Genomic DNA, 14,073 nt, shown 5'->3' with positions numbered 1-14,073 from the left:
CCTAAGATGAGTTATAGTTAGTTCTTAGGTGAACAAGGAATAATCTAGTTGTAGAACTGTAACTTGGTCAAGTTGTTGTAGTCGAGGTAGGACTTGGTTGGGTTCCCAAGTCTAAAAAAAAGTAAGGGTAGTTGTGAGGGCATGATAGCTAAGGAGTGTTAGGGCATGCCAAGGAATGAAAAGGCATGCTAACACATGCTGGATAGTGTCAATGCATGATGAGGAGTGTTAGGGAGTTCTAGGGGAACACAAGGGAGAACTAGGTCAAAGTGCTTGGAAATGAACGAATAAGAATGTGTGCCAAGGACTATCAGCGAATTCCAGGTGTCCAAGGATGAAGTGTTTGAGGAGAAGTTCATAATAGGAATTGCAGGAGGAAATACTATTGTTGTGATAACACATGGAAAAATCAGTTTAGAGAAAGGGAGAATTTGGGTTGGGCACAACGTTGTTTTCTAATGACTTCGTTGAGTTCCAAAGTCACAAAAAAAGTAAGGATATTTATGAGGGCCTGACAACTATGGAGTGCCAAGGTGTTTTATGGAATTCCAGGAAGTAATAACACATGATATATAGTTCCAAGGCAAGTTAGGTATGCAAAGACAATCCAAGTGTTGAGGCATGCCAAGAGGTGCCAGGCGCTAGGGTGTGGCACCAATGCATTCTAGGGTGTGTTAGGGCCAAGTGCCATGGAAACACAAGGGATCATTAGTTTCAAATGCATGGAAATGAATGAATAAGAGTGTGATGGGAGTGTCAATGAGTTCCAGGTGTGCTAGGTGTTAGGGAGTGCTAGGATGTGCTAGGGAGTACCAAAGCATGCCAAGGAATATAGGGGATGCTAACACATGCCACATAGTACTAAGGGATTGTTAGACGTGCGAGGTGTTATGGAATGTCAAGATGTAAACTATGTTGCTTAGTTTATTGATGACCACGGTTGGATGTGAGCCTTGCCTTCGTAACTTGTTAAGTTGTAAGACTTGATATTCAACATGAGTAGCCTAAGATAAGTTATAGGAAGTTATTAGGTGATCAAGTAATAGTCTAGTTGTAGTAACTGTAACTGGGTCAAGCTATTGTACTCGAGGCAATATTTGGTTGGGTTCCTAAGTTGCAAAAAAAGTAAGGGTAGATGTGAGGGCATGATATATAAGGAGTATCGGGGCATGAAAAGGAATGAAAATGCATGCTAACAAATGTTAGATAATGTCAATGCATGTCAAGGAGTGTTGGGGAGTGTGAGGGCATTAGAAGGGAGAACTAGGTCAAAATGAATGTAAATGAATGAATAAGAGTGTGTGTCAAGGAGTGTTAGTGAATTCTAGGTGTCCCAAGGATGAAGTGTGTTAGGAAAATTTTAGAATAGGACTTGTAGGAGGCAAGCCTACGATTGCAATAAGGGGTTGGAAAAATAATTTTCAGATAAAGGGATACTTTGGGCTAGGCACAACATTATTTTTTCATTATCTTGGTTGGGTTCCCAAGTCGCAGAAAACGTAAGGCTATATATAAGGGCATGACAACTAGGGAGTTCCAAGGTGTTCCAGGGAATGCCAAAAAGTGGTAACACATGTTAGGAAATTCCAATGCATGTTAGGCATGCCAAGACATGCGAAGTGCTAAGGCATGCTAAGATGTTCCAGGTGCTAAAGTGTGGTGCCAATGCATGTTAGGGAGTTTTAGGGAGTGTCAGGGAAAAAAAAGGGAGCACTAGTTTCAATTGCACGTAAATGAATTAATAAGAGTGTGTGATAGGTAGTTTTAGCGAGTTCCAAGTGTGCTAAGAAGGGAGTGACAAGGTATGCTATAAATGAATTAATAAGAGTGTGTGATAGGTAGTTTTAGCGAGTTCCAAGTGTGCTAAGAAGGGAGTGACAAGGTATGCTATGTAGTGCCAAGGAATGTTAGAGTGCTAGGGAAGCATGCCAATATGTACCAAGTTCCATGGTGTGCCAATGTGTGCTAAAGAGTGTTAGTGAGAATTAGGGAAACTCAAGGGAGAATGTGGTCAAAATACATGGAAATGAATGAATAAGAGTGTGTGAAAGTAAGTGTTAGCGAGTTCCAGGTGTGCTAAGGAGGGAGTGATCTAGTATGTTAGGTAGTGCTAAGGCATGCTAGAGTGTCAGGGAAACACATGACCAAGATGTGACAAGTGCCAAGGTGTGACAACATGCGTTAGGAAGTGTTAGGGAGTTCTAGGGAAATAAAAGGGAGAAATAGGTCAAATTAATGCATGGAAATGAATGAATAAGAGTTTGTGACATGAAGTGTCAGTGAGTTCTAGGTGTGCTAAGGAGGGAGTGACAAGGCATGTTAGGCAGTGGTAAGGCATGCTAGAGGCTAGGGATACATTCCAAGATGTGCCAGGGTGTGCCAATGCATGACATGGAGTGTTTGGGAGTGTCAGGGAAACACAAGGGAGCACTAGTTTCAAATGCATGGAAATGAATGAATAAGAGTGTGTGACAGGGAGTGTCAGTGAGTTCTAGGTGTGCTAAGTAGGTAGTGACAAGGTATGCTAGGTAGTGCTAAGGAATTCTAAAGTGTCAGGGTGACATGCCAAGATGTGCCAACTATCAGGGTGTGCCAATGTGTTCGAGGGCGCATTAGGGAGCGTCATGGAAACATAAGGGATAACTAGTTCAAAATGCATGGAAATGAACAAATAAGAGTGTGTGATAGGGAGCATTGGTGAGTTTTAGGTGTGCTAAGGAGGGAGTGACAAAGTTATATGATAGGCAGTGCTAAGGCATGCTAGAGTGCCAGGGCATGTCAGGGAGTGGTAGTGTGTGCTAGGGAGTGCCAAAGCATGCCAAGGAATGCAGGGGATGCTAACATGTGCCATATAGTGCCAAGGAATTCTAAGACGTGCTAGGTGATATGGCATGTCAATATGTAAACTATGTTTCTTAGTTGTTTTACTGCCATGGTTGGATGTGAGCCTTGTCTTGGTAACTTGTTAAGTGGGATGAGTTGAAATTGGACATGAGTAGCCTAGGATGAGTTATAGGTAGTTCTTAGGTGAACAAGGCATATGTTGAATTTCCATAACACATGAGAATATGGGTTTGGTCTTAGAATCTTTGATGTAAACACACTCAAGTGCCACAACACATCTACTTTAATGCACAACGAAATATACACACATTAGGGAATCAACTAGTGCACATGACAATTTTTAACTTTTTCAAACCCTTCTTCATTATATTACAAACTATAATACAATAGGCTAGAGCTCCCATACTAGGGATCGTGACCCTTTCAGTACGCGTGTCCTGAACACATCTGAGGTCCTCTTGCCTCCCATTCTGAAACTTCTTAATCTACCTCTATCAATGAGCACAAATCCTTTAGGTTATTTAACTCAACTCAACAAACTATTCTCTCTAGCTACCTCCTTTGTCCTTCAAGGTCTGCAACACTTAGGGCCTTCGATTAGTTGTTCACAACTCTATTTGTGAAAAACTCTTTGGTTAATTTTTTCCATAATACTACTCCAAGATGACAAGTCTAGGGCTATGGAGGTTATCTTTCTTCTCACTGAATCAATCCTCTACAATACAGTGAACTGGGGCTAGTTGGCTGGTCCACTTGACTGCTACTTTAGTCCTTCAAAGTTGCACATCCTTAGGTCCAATACACCTTCCCTTATACCAGTCTTGTTGTCCTTCAAAAGTATAGGACTTAGGGATCTTCTTTGATAGTCACCTAACAAGCCTCCATTTGTACTTGGATTTCCATCAATTTTCCCAACCACGGTCAATTATTTTACTAATCCAGGACCCACAAAACCACCCTCATCTAGGGATCTTCAAATCCACCACCTAAAAATGATTTGAGTCCTCTCAAAATCATTGTTCTTGTGCACCAATTGATTTGTTGTCCAATATATGAACATATTTGAACTACTCCTTTTATCATCCTTCTAACAATTTGTAGATGACTGAACTAGGGTCACAAATCAACCACTAACAGTCCATTGACTAATTTTTTATAGGTTTCTTCAAATCTCTATCCAAAACTCTATGGATAGTCCACCAAAATCAACTCCTCTTCATGTCAATCCATTCTTCATATGGCACATTTCTTCTGCTCAGGTTACACTCTCCTTTGGATATGTTATCTCCACACATACTGCAAACCATCTTCCATATCTACAGTCTATATTGTAGAGATAAACCTCACTCTAAGGGTCACAACCCCTCTTCTTCTACGCAGATTTGTCACAATCTTAAGGGCATACCTTATGGACTAAACATGCTAGGAAACCACCCTAACTAGGGAATTATACTTCTATTCTAATTTCTTTAGAACATACCTTATCCACCCATAGCAAAAAAAAAAAACGCTCACCTCCATAAGTGACTCTACCTAGCTCATATGGATCCATAGGTTCTGGGAATTTCTTTGACTAAATATTGATATGAAATTTAGATCTTTATGGCCCTCAAACTAGGGTTACCTCAGTCAATATTATGCATGTGACTACTTCTGTTCTGGCCCTAAATTCCAGTGCATTCCCTCCATTTGTGTTGGTATTTATCATAGGCCTTACGACCTAATAACCATCACAAGATAGGGTCTCAAACCTCTTTTCTATTTAGAATTTGATGCGTCCTTCACATAGAGAGACCACTGAAATCACATGCCCAAATTCTCATGAGCAACCTATCTTAAGCTTGATCTGCTAGAAGAGAACCAACAATATGCCATCCTACTTCCTAGATCGAACCCATTAAGGTATGTGGAATTCTTGTGAACCCTCACATGATGACCTTTCTCTTGGTGGATGATCATGGAATCCCTTTAGTAGCCCTTACTCAACCCTCTAACTCAACCTACTTTAGGACTACATGTCTCTTGACCTCCTTGATCAAATGCCATCTTTCTCACTTTATTTTCTTTCCATCATCCTAAGGCCTCCTTAAATAGATTTTCATAGGCCTCTTAAGAACCATATAGAACTTATGGGTTTTATCCACTTAGACCTTAGGAAATGTTGGAAGTTTGACAACTAATTATGTAAATTTGGGTAAAATGTATTAATTATTAACAAGTTAGTTTTATACCGAAACATCAGTTATGTAACTGAGGAGGCTTATATAAAGCTGATGAATTCCCAAACTATTGTATGGAGAATCATTTATTGATTGAATAGAGATTCCAATCCCTTGCCCCGTGGATGTTTCCTTGACACCCTGTCAAGGTTTTACCATGTAACTCCTGTGTTATTACTTGTGTGTTTGCATTCAGTTTTCCTGTTAGTTGCCTTCTTTCTTGGTTAATCTATAACTGTAAATGCCTTCTTTCTTTCTTTATCAATAACTCATTCACCTATTTAAATTACAAATGGTATTAGAGCAAGGTTAGTTGAGTTGTTGCATGTTAAATATTGCCAAAGGCTGAGGAGAGGAGCGTGGAAGCATTGCTGCGTGTTAAAATTCAAGTTCACTCTACTTTCTACGTGGCATATTGCCGAAGTCTGAGAAGTGTGGAATAAGGAAGAGTCTGGAACGGTGAAGGAGGAATCATCCTCTGCGTGTCCGTTGAAGGGTTGCGTTGATTGCACACTGCCAGAGTCTGGAATGGTGAAGGAGGAGTCTGGAACAAACCCTCTGCGTGTCCATTAAAGGGTTGCGTTGATTGCATGCTGCCAGAGTCTGGAACAGTGAAGGAGGAGTCTAGAACAAACCCTCTGCTTGTCCGTTGAAGGGCTGCATTGATTGCACACTGCCAGAGTCTGTAACGGTGAAGGAGGAGTCACCCTCTGCGTGTCTGTTGAAGGGCTGCGCTGACTGCACGCTACCACAGTTGTGAGAAAAAAAAAGGGGCTGCGTTGCTGGTCTAGAAAACGTCGAGGGCTACACTGGTGGAGTTGAAGACCCTGCATGTACTGTGTGCTACTAGAAGTGTTGCCAGAGCAGAGCCTGCGTGCTTCCAGAGGCCTGGCTTGCTTGTCGCCAGAGGAATTCGATCTGGATCCGGGTAATTTTTCCTAAATTTGAGAGAAAATTTTCCAAGATTTTTTTCCAGAAATTTGAATTTGGAGGAAAGAAAATCAAAGGGTTTTTTTCCATTAAAATTGAAGGAGAGAAAAACAAGTGATTTTCATTAATTTGAAATAAAAATCTGTTGAAGGGTTGTTTTTTTTTGTTTGAAAAAAGGGGATTTTTTTTTTTTAATACAAAGAGTTTTTTTGAAGAAAGGGAAACAAAAAAATTATAAACCCTAGTTGAAAGACTGAAACCCTAAGAGAAAAAAAATGGCCAAGATGTCGAATGCAAAATTCGAGGTGGAGAAATTGACCGGCAAGAGAAATTTTGCTCTTTGGAAATTGAAAGTTAGGGATATACTGGTGCAACAAGGGTTACACAAGTCATTGGACGAGGCAACTAAGAAACCTGAAACCATGACTGATTTTGACTGGGAGGACTTGGATGCTCGAGCTCTTAGTACCATCAGGTTATGCCGGGCAGATGAAGTTCTCTTCAACATTGTTGAAGAGAGTACAACTTCAGGTTTATGGGAAAAACTGGAAAAACTATATATGACAAAGTCGTTAACCAATAGAATTTATCTGAAAAGAAAACTGTACAGTCTTCAAAAGAAGGAGGGTTCAAAAGTTGCAGAACACTTGAGTGTTTTTAATACACTTATATGCCAATTAACAGATATGGAAGTTAAAATTCAAGAAGAAGACAAAGCTATAACCTTGCTGTGTTCTCTGCTCGAATCATGGGATCACTTCGTAACTTCAATCAGCTTGAGCAAGGGGGTCTTCCAAATCTAAATCTAAGGGAAAGAAGTGTAAGCAAAATTTTTGGCACTACAATAAAATTGGACACCTAAAGAAAGACTGTTGGAAACAAAAAGAATCTGATAACCTGAAGAAGGAAGCAAATCAGGTCGATTCAGGTATGATAGATGAAGTTTTATCTGTTGAAGAATTATGTACGATAGATGAAACTTCACTTGAATGTAATGTCTCTCAGGGTTTAAAAAGCTGGATGTTAGACTCTGGTGCTTCTCATCACATGTGTCCACACAGAAATTGGTTTACTTCATATGAAAATGTAAATGGTAGTTCTGTGTTTATGGGTAATAATGTATCATGTCAGACTGTTGGGATGGGAAATATTAGGATTAAAATGTATGATAACATAGTTAGAACATTAACTAGTGTTAGACATGTACCTGATTTGAAGAAAAAATTGATTTCTTTGGGAGTGTTGGATTCAGATGGTTATAAGTTTACAGGTCAGAATGGCGTGCTAAAAGTATTTAAAGGTGCCCTAGTTGTTATGAAAGCAGAAAAGGTTGGAAATCTTTACAGACTCAAAGGAAGTACTCAGATCAGTGAAGCAACGATTGTGTTAGAAAAAGAAGAAGCAGGTACTCATCTATGGCATCAGCGATTGGGTCACATGAGTGAGAAAGGTCTTCAGATACTGATGAAATGTAAATCTCTTCCCGATCTGAAATCTTTGAAGTTAGATTTCTGTAAACTTTGTGTGTATGGAAAACAGTGTAAACATATATTTAAAACTGGAAATCATAATAGTAGAGATATTTTAGACTATATTCATTCTGATCTGTGGGGACCATCTCTTGTTGTATCATATGGAGGTGCTCTATATTGTTTAACATTTATTGATGATTTCTCCTGTAAAGTTTGGGTCTTTATGCTAAAAAAGAAAGCTGATGTATTCAATGCCTTTAAACAATTTAAAGCAATGGTAGAGAAAAGAACAAGAAAATCAATTAAATGTTTAAGAACTGACAATGGTGGTGAATTCACTTCAATAGAATTTGAACAAGATTGTAAGGATGAAGGAATTATTAGACACAAAACTGCTGTTTATACTCCTCAGCAAAATGGTGTTGCTAAACGTATGAATCAGACTCTTATGGAAAGAGCCAAAAGCATGATCAACAATGCTAACTTGCAAAAGGAGTTGTGGGTAGAAGCAGTATCCACTAGTTGTTATTTAGTTAACATATCACCTTCAGTAGCAACTAATTGTAAAATTCATGAAGAAGTTTGGACAGGTCAGTCTTGTGATTTTGCGCATTTAAGGATATTTGGCTGTGATGCTTATTCTCTTATACCTAAAAATTAGCTTTCAAAATTAGATCCAAAATCGAAATGTTATGTCTTTGTTGGGTATGACTATGCCGTGAAAGGATACAGGTTGTGGGATCCTACATCATAGAAGATACTCATTAGTAGAGATGTAAAATTTGATGAGTCTTTTCTTTTAAAATCAAATGTTGAAAGAATTGAACAGGAACAGGTATCACCAAATCTACAAGTTCAGTTGGAGGCTAGACCTTTCGGTGACAGTCAAAAGGAAGAAGAGACTTCTGGAGAAAAAGGTGTTGAAGATACAAGGGAAGTTTTTGAAGTTTATGAACCAGTTCAGAAACCAGTCACTCTAAGAAGTTCTACAAGGGAAAGAAAAACTCCCAAAAGGTATGAAGATTCTTCTTCATCTTTTGCTTTGATTACTGAAGATGGGGAACCTTCTTGTTATCAGGAAGCAGTAGATGATATAGATAGTGAAAAATGGAAAACGACTATGGAAGAAGAAATGGATTCCTTAGCCAAGAACAATACTTGGGATCTTGTAGAACTTCCTAAAGGGAGAAGTGTTGTTGGATGCAAGTGGGTCTTCAAACTGAAATGGAAAGTTGATGGAAGTATCGAAAGGTATAAGGCGAGACTGGTAGCAAAAGGATATTCTCAGGTTGAAGGTATCGACTTTCATGAAATTTTTTCACCAGTTGTAAAACTTGTTTCTATTCGTACTGTGTTGGCACTAACTGCATTACTTAACCTTGAGTTATAATAGTTAGATGTTAAAACAACTTTTCTACATGGTGATTTGAATGAAGAGTTATATATGGAACAACCAGAAGGTTTTGTACAAGGTCACTGTAGAAGATTAGTTTGCAAGCTCGGGAAATCATTGTATGGTTTGAGGCGGTCTCCCGGACAATGGTACAAGGAGTTTGATTCCTTCATGATAAGCCAGAACTTTATTAGAAGTGAGTATGATCATTGTGTATACTTCAAAAGTTTCAATGGCATATTCATTAGCTTAGCTTTGTATTTTGACGATATACTTATTGCAAGCAAAAGCATGGAAGAGATCAACAGGTTAAAGGCTCAGCTCTCTAGGACGTTTGATATGAAGGATCTTGGAGCAACAAAACATATCTTGGGCATGGAGATACACAGAGATAGGAAAAATGGTAAGCTTTGGTTATCATAGCAGAAGTATGTGGAGAAAGTACTTGAAAAGTTCTATATGAACAATGAGAAACCTGTTAATGTTCCATTAGCTTCCCATTTTAAGCTTTCTTTAGTTTTGAGTCCTAGAACTGATGAAGAAAATTAGTATATGTCTCATGTGCCATATGCAAATGTTGTAGCCAACTTAATGTGTGCGATGGTATCTACAAGACCTGACATTTCACATGCAGTTGGAGTTGTTAGCAGGTTCATGGCAAATCCAGGTGACGAACATTGGTGAGCAGTGAAATAGGTGCTTCGATATCTAAGAGGCACAAGTGACCATTGTATCATATTTAGTGCTAGTGAAGGATCAGTCTACGGATATGTAGATGCTGATTATGCAGGTGATTTGGACAAAAGAAGATCTACTACAGGTTATGTATTTACTCTTGCAAGTGGAGCAATTAGTTGGATGTCAAAGCTTCAAGAAAAAGTTGCATTGTCCACTACCGAAAAAGAATATATAACTGATTGAAATGCCAGTAAAGAAGCAATCTGGTTAAAGGGTCTGCTTGATGAGATTGGAAGGATGCAGGAGAATGTGAATGTACTTTGTGACAATCAAAGTGCTATTCACTTGGCTACAAATCTTGCTTAGCACAACAGAACTAAGCACATTGATGTAAGGTATCATTTTCTAAGACATGTGATCGATGGCGGAAAAGTAGCTCTTCAAAAGGTCAGAACACGAGAGAATTGTGTAGACATATTCACAAAGCCAGTTACAGTAGAGAAGCTGCGATGGTGTTTAGCTTCTCTTGGCTTGCAGAAAAGATGATGAATGGGCATGGGCAAGGGATTAAGAAAATTGTTGTCAGGTGGAGTTTGTTGGAAGTTTGTCAACTAATTATGTAAATTTGGGTAAAATGTATTAATTATTAACAAGTTAGTTTTATACCGAAACATTGGTTGTGTAACTGAGGAGGCTCATATAAAGCTGATTAATTCCCAAACTATTGTATGGAGAATCATTTATTGATTGAATAGAGATTCCAATCCCTTGCCCTGTGGATGTTTTCTTGACACCCTGTCAAGGTTTTACCACGAAACTCTTGTGTTATTACTTGTGTGTTTGCATTCAGTTTTCCTGTCGGTTGCCTTCTTTCTTGGTTAATCTATAATTGTATATGCCTTGTTTCTTTCTTTATCAGTAACTCATTCACCTACTTAAACTACGGGAAATATTAATTTTCCTTTTTAATTTTCTTTTAGCTTTTAAACCCCATCTTGGGTCCAAAACCCCTTCGCTTGGGTTATTTTCCCACAAAACCTTTTGTGACCAAACTCACACAAGCCCATTTCACTAGGCTTGTGTAGTACCTCCTAAGCTACACAATTCAACAACATATTCTGACTGCTGTAATTGTAACTTAGTCAAGCTCTTGTAGTCAAGTGAGGACTTGGTTGGGTTCCCAAGTTGGAAATTAAGGGTAGTTGTGAGGTCATGAAAGCTAGGGAGGGTCAGGGAATGCCAAGGAATGAAAAGGCATGCTAAAACATGCTAGAAAATACCAATGCATGCTTAGGAGTGTTAGGGAGTGTCGGGGCATCACAATAGAGAACTAGGTCTTAATGCATGGAAATGAATGAATAAGAGTGTGTGCCTGGGAGTTTCAGCAAATTCAAGGATGCCAAGGATTAAGTGTGTTAGGATAAGTTCATAATAGGATTTAAAGGAGGTAAAGCTACAGTTGGAATAAGAGAATCGACATATTAGTTTTAGACAAAGGGACACTTTGTGTTTGGCAAACCATTGTTTTTCCTTTAGCTATTATTTTTATAAGAGAAGTGGCACACTTTGGCTGCATGCTCATGTTTTAAACTATTATAGATAATTGCATATTGTACATTGTTTTGTATAAGTTTTGGGGCACTCAACTTGTGTCGGCTTATATCTGGCGTGTCCTGTGCATCTTGAAAACTCTCAGACAATGCTCTACTGTTTATGTGAATTGGACATACATGTGAAATATTGTCTGTGTAAGTTTTGTTGCTTAGTTGTTTTATGGCCATGGCTAAATGTGATCCTTGTCTTGGTAACTAGTTAAGTGGGGCAAGTTGAGCTTGGACATGAGTGTCCTAAGATGATTTATAGGTAATTCTTAGGTGAACAAGGAATAATCTACTTGTAGTAGGGGAAATTGGTCAAGTTGTTGTGGCTGAATTAGGCCAATGCCACATAAACTGTAATAGCCAAGGAATTGATAGGGTTCCCAAGTCATGAAATAAGGCTAACTATGATGGAACGAGTTCCAAGGCGTGCTAGTGAATGCTATGGCATGCTAACATGTGCTAGATAGTGCGAAGGCATGCCAAACATGCTAATATGTGCCAAATGCTAAGGCATGCCAATATGTGCAAGGGTGTGACAATGCGTGCAAGGGACAATAAAAGGGAGAATAAAAAGGGAGAAACAAGTTAAACTACAAGGAAATGAACACATAAGAAGGTTAATAAGTCAAAAATTTACCTTTTCCAAGAGGGACATGCTAGGAAAACCAATACTAAGTTCCAATAGTTGCCAAGTTTTAGTGCATTGTATGTGCCAAATCTTCCTCTGTTGCTTATCTTCTGCTTTCCAATAACTGATCTCAAATAAATTTAATAATAAACCATGCCAAAGCATACCAAGGCATCTCAACTCATGCCAAACATGCTAAGATATTCCAGCTGCCAACACATGCCAAGTGCCAATGTGTGTCAGGGAGTGTTATGCATGCTATGAAGTGGCAGAGCATGTCAAAGTGTGCTAAGGTGTGCTAGAGAGTGTCAATGCATGCTAAGGAGTTCTAGGGAGTTCTAGGGTGTGATAACATGTGCCAAATAGTGCCAAGGCATGCCAAGACATGTCAGGTACTAAGACATGCTAGGATGTGCAAGATGTCTAGGTATGCCAATATGTGTCAAGGAGTGTCAAGGAAAAACAGGAAAAACCAAGGGTGTCCAATTTCACTTTAGGGTTGACCTAACCAAATTTAGCATTGTAGGTTTCACTTCAAAAATACACTTTCCCTTATCCAAATCCAGTTCTTCAAAGTTCAATTTTGGTCCTCTTGGAATGCGGAGTTTAGTCCAATAGTTGGAATTTTTCACTGAGCTACGAAAAATTAACACTCCCTCTGAGCTAGGGAGAAATTCCAACTACATTATGTGATCATCACAAGTATCCTATCATCATATCATGTCCCATCCCTGCTCAAATCTATCTACTGAAACATTCTCGAATCTAAATAAGAAGAATCATATGGGAGCTTCAGATACCACCCTCTATCTATTGGGAACCACTGCTACCACCCAGGATCACTGCCAGCAGGAAGCTAATGTTCCCACCCAGGAAACATTTGCCAATGGGGAGCCAATGCTACAACTTGAGAGACCTCTTCTAGTAGGGAGACAATGCTACGACCTAGGAAACCACATGCAATATGAGGGATTCCACTTACCTTAGTAGGTAAGGATCACACCTATCCCACTACCTCGTGATAATAGGAGGGATACCACTTACCATAAATGCCAAGGATCATGCTTATCCTATTATTTGATCATTTTCCCAACTTGACCCTCGAAATTCAGTGGTAGAACACCTGCCTCTCTAGATTTAATGGGATTCCACTTACCATAGATGGTAATTATTGTGCCTAACTCAAGCAACCAACACCCATTGGTCATATGGGTGGTAAATACAGATGCCAATTGGGGTATAATCTACTAGACCAAGATAAGGGAGAAACATCTTCCACCTTGTGGGTGACAGATAGGGGTGATACCCTATTGTCTAGATATCCCTCAACCCCAAGAGCCCTACATCTCAATTCCTCACCCTAAGAGCTCAAACAAGGGCGAAGAGCTAGCTTAGTGTCCTCGATCATCCCAGACCCTTACTCGTGAGGGTTACATCAATCCATGTTGCAATATTCTCATTAGTCAAATTATGACGAAGTCTCTTAGCCCAAACATCATCAGTGTATCCATATAGACCCATATATCTAGAAGTGTATCTCAGACCAAAGTCCTTCTTACACTTGATCATCAAAGGCTCACTATCTATCAGGAATAGATTGTCAATATAAAAAATCAAAATCTGAGTCATACCTTGGACCAATCTATAGTGGAGGTCCATATCAACACTGCTTCTTGTGAATCCAAACTTCACTAGGTAACTGTTAGTATGGGCATAGGATCGAGGAGCTTGCTTTAAACCACATAATTCTTTATTCAATCTGCTAAGGGGAGTCTTCCTGTATTGTACATCAATCCTCAAATGTTTCTCAACACATGCTTCTTCCTTTTACCTTTCAATGTTATTATCTACTTGATACTTCATCCTGCATAGCCATTTTGAATTTTCACCATCCCATATACCATCCTTTATAATTGATTCCTTGACCACAATTGCTTCATTTTGGATGGAATTGTCATCAATATTGATCCTGTTAGAGGGAAATGGTCCCCTATATTTTTGTTTGTTTTGGTGCCATCGCTCACTTGTGTTGTGGATTATTGTTAGATGAGGTCTTCCAGTGACTCTATATAATCCTCCCTCTCTAGATCCCAAGATAAATGCATCTTTCATTCGGGATCCTTTTGGTCAAGAGAGAACATTTACATTAATGAAGGATATCCTTATTCCTTTGTCTTCTAAGGTAGAAATAGATATCAGGTTCTTCTTTAGATCTGAAACATACATCACTTCATGAAGAATAATAATTTTTTCACATTCCAAATCAAATTTGACAATACCAAAGCCCATTACTGGACATGTAGAGTTA

Source organism: Pinus tabuliformis, chromosome 5_2 (assembly GCF_031772625.1).
Source record: "Pinus tabuliformis cultivar Carrire ecotype Pingquan chromosome 5_2, CPIR1, whole genome shotgun sequence".
Taxonomy (NCBI): Eukaryota; Viridiplantae; Streptophyta; class Pinopsida; order Pinales; family Pinaceae; genus Pinus; species Pinus tabuliformis.
The sequence above is the reverse complement of the archived record's forward strand: the minus strand, read 5'-3'. Positions refer to the sequence as shown.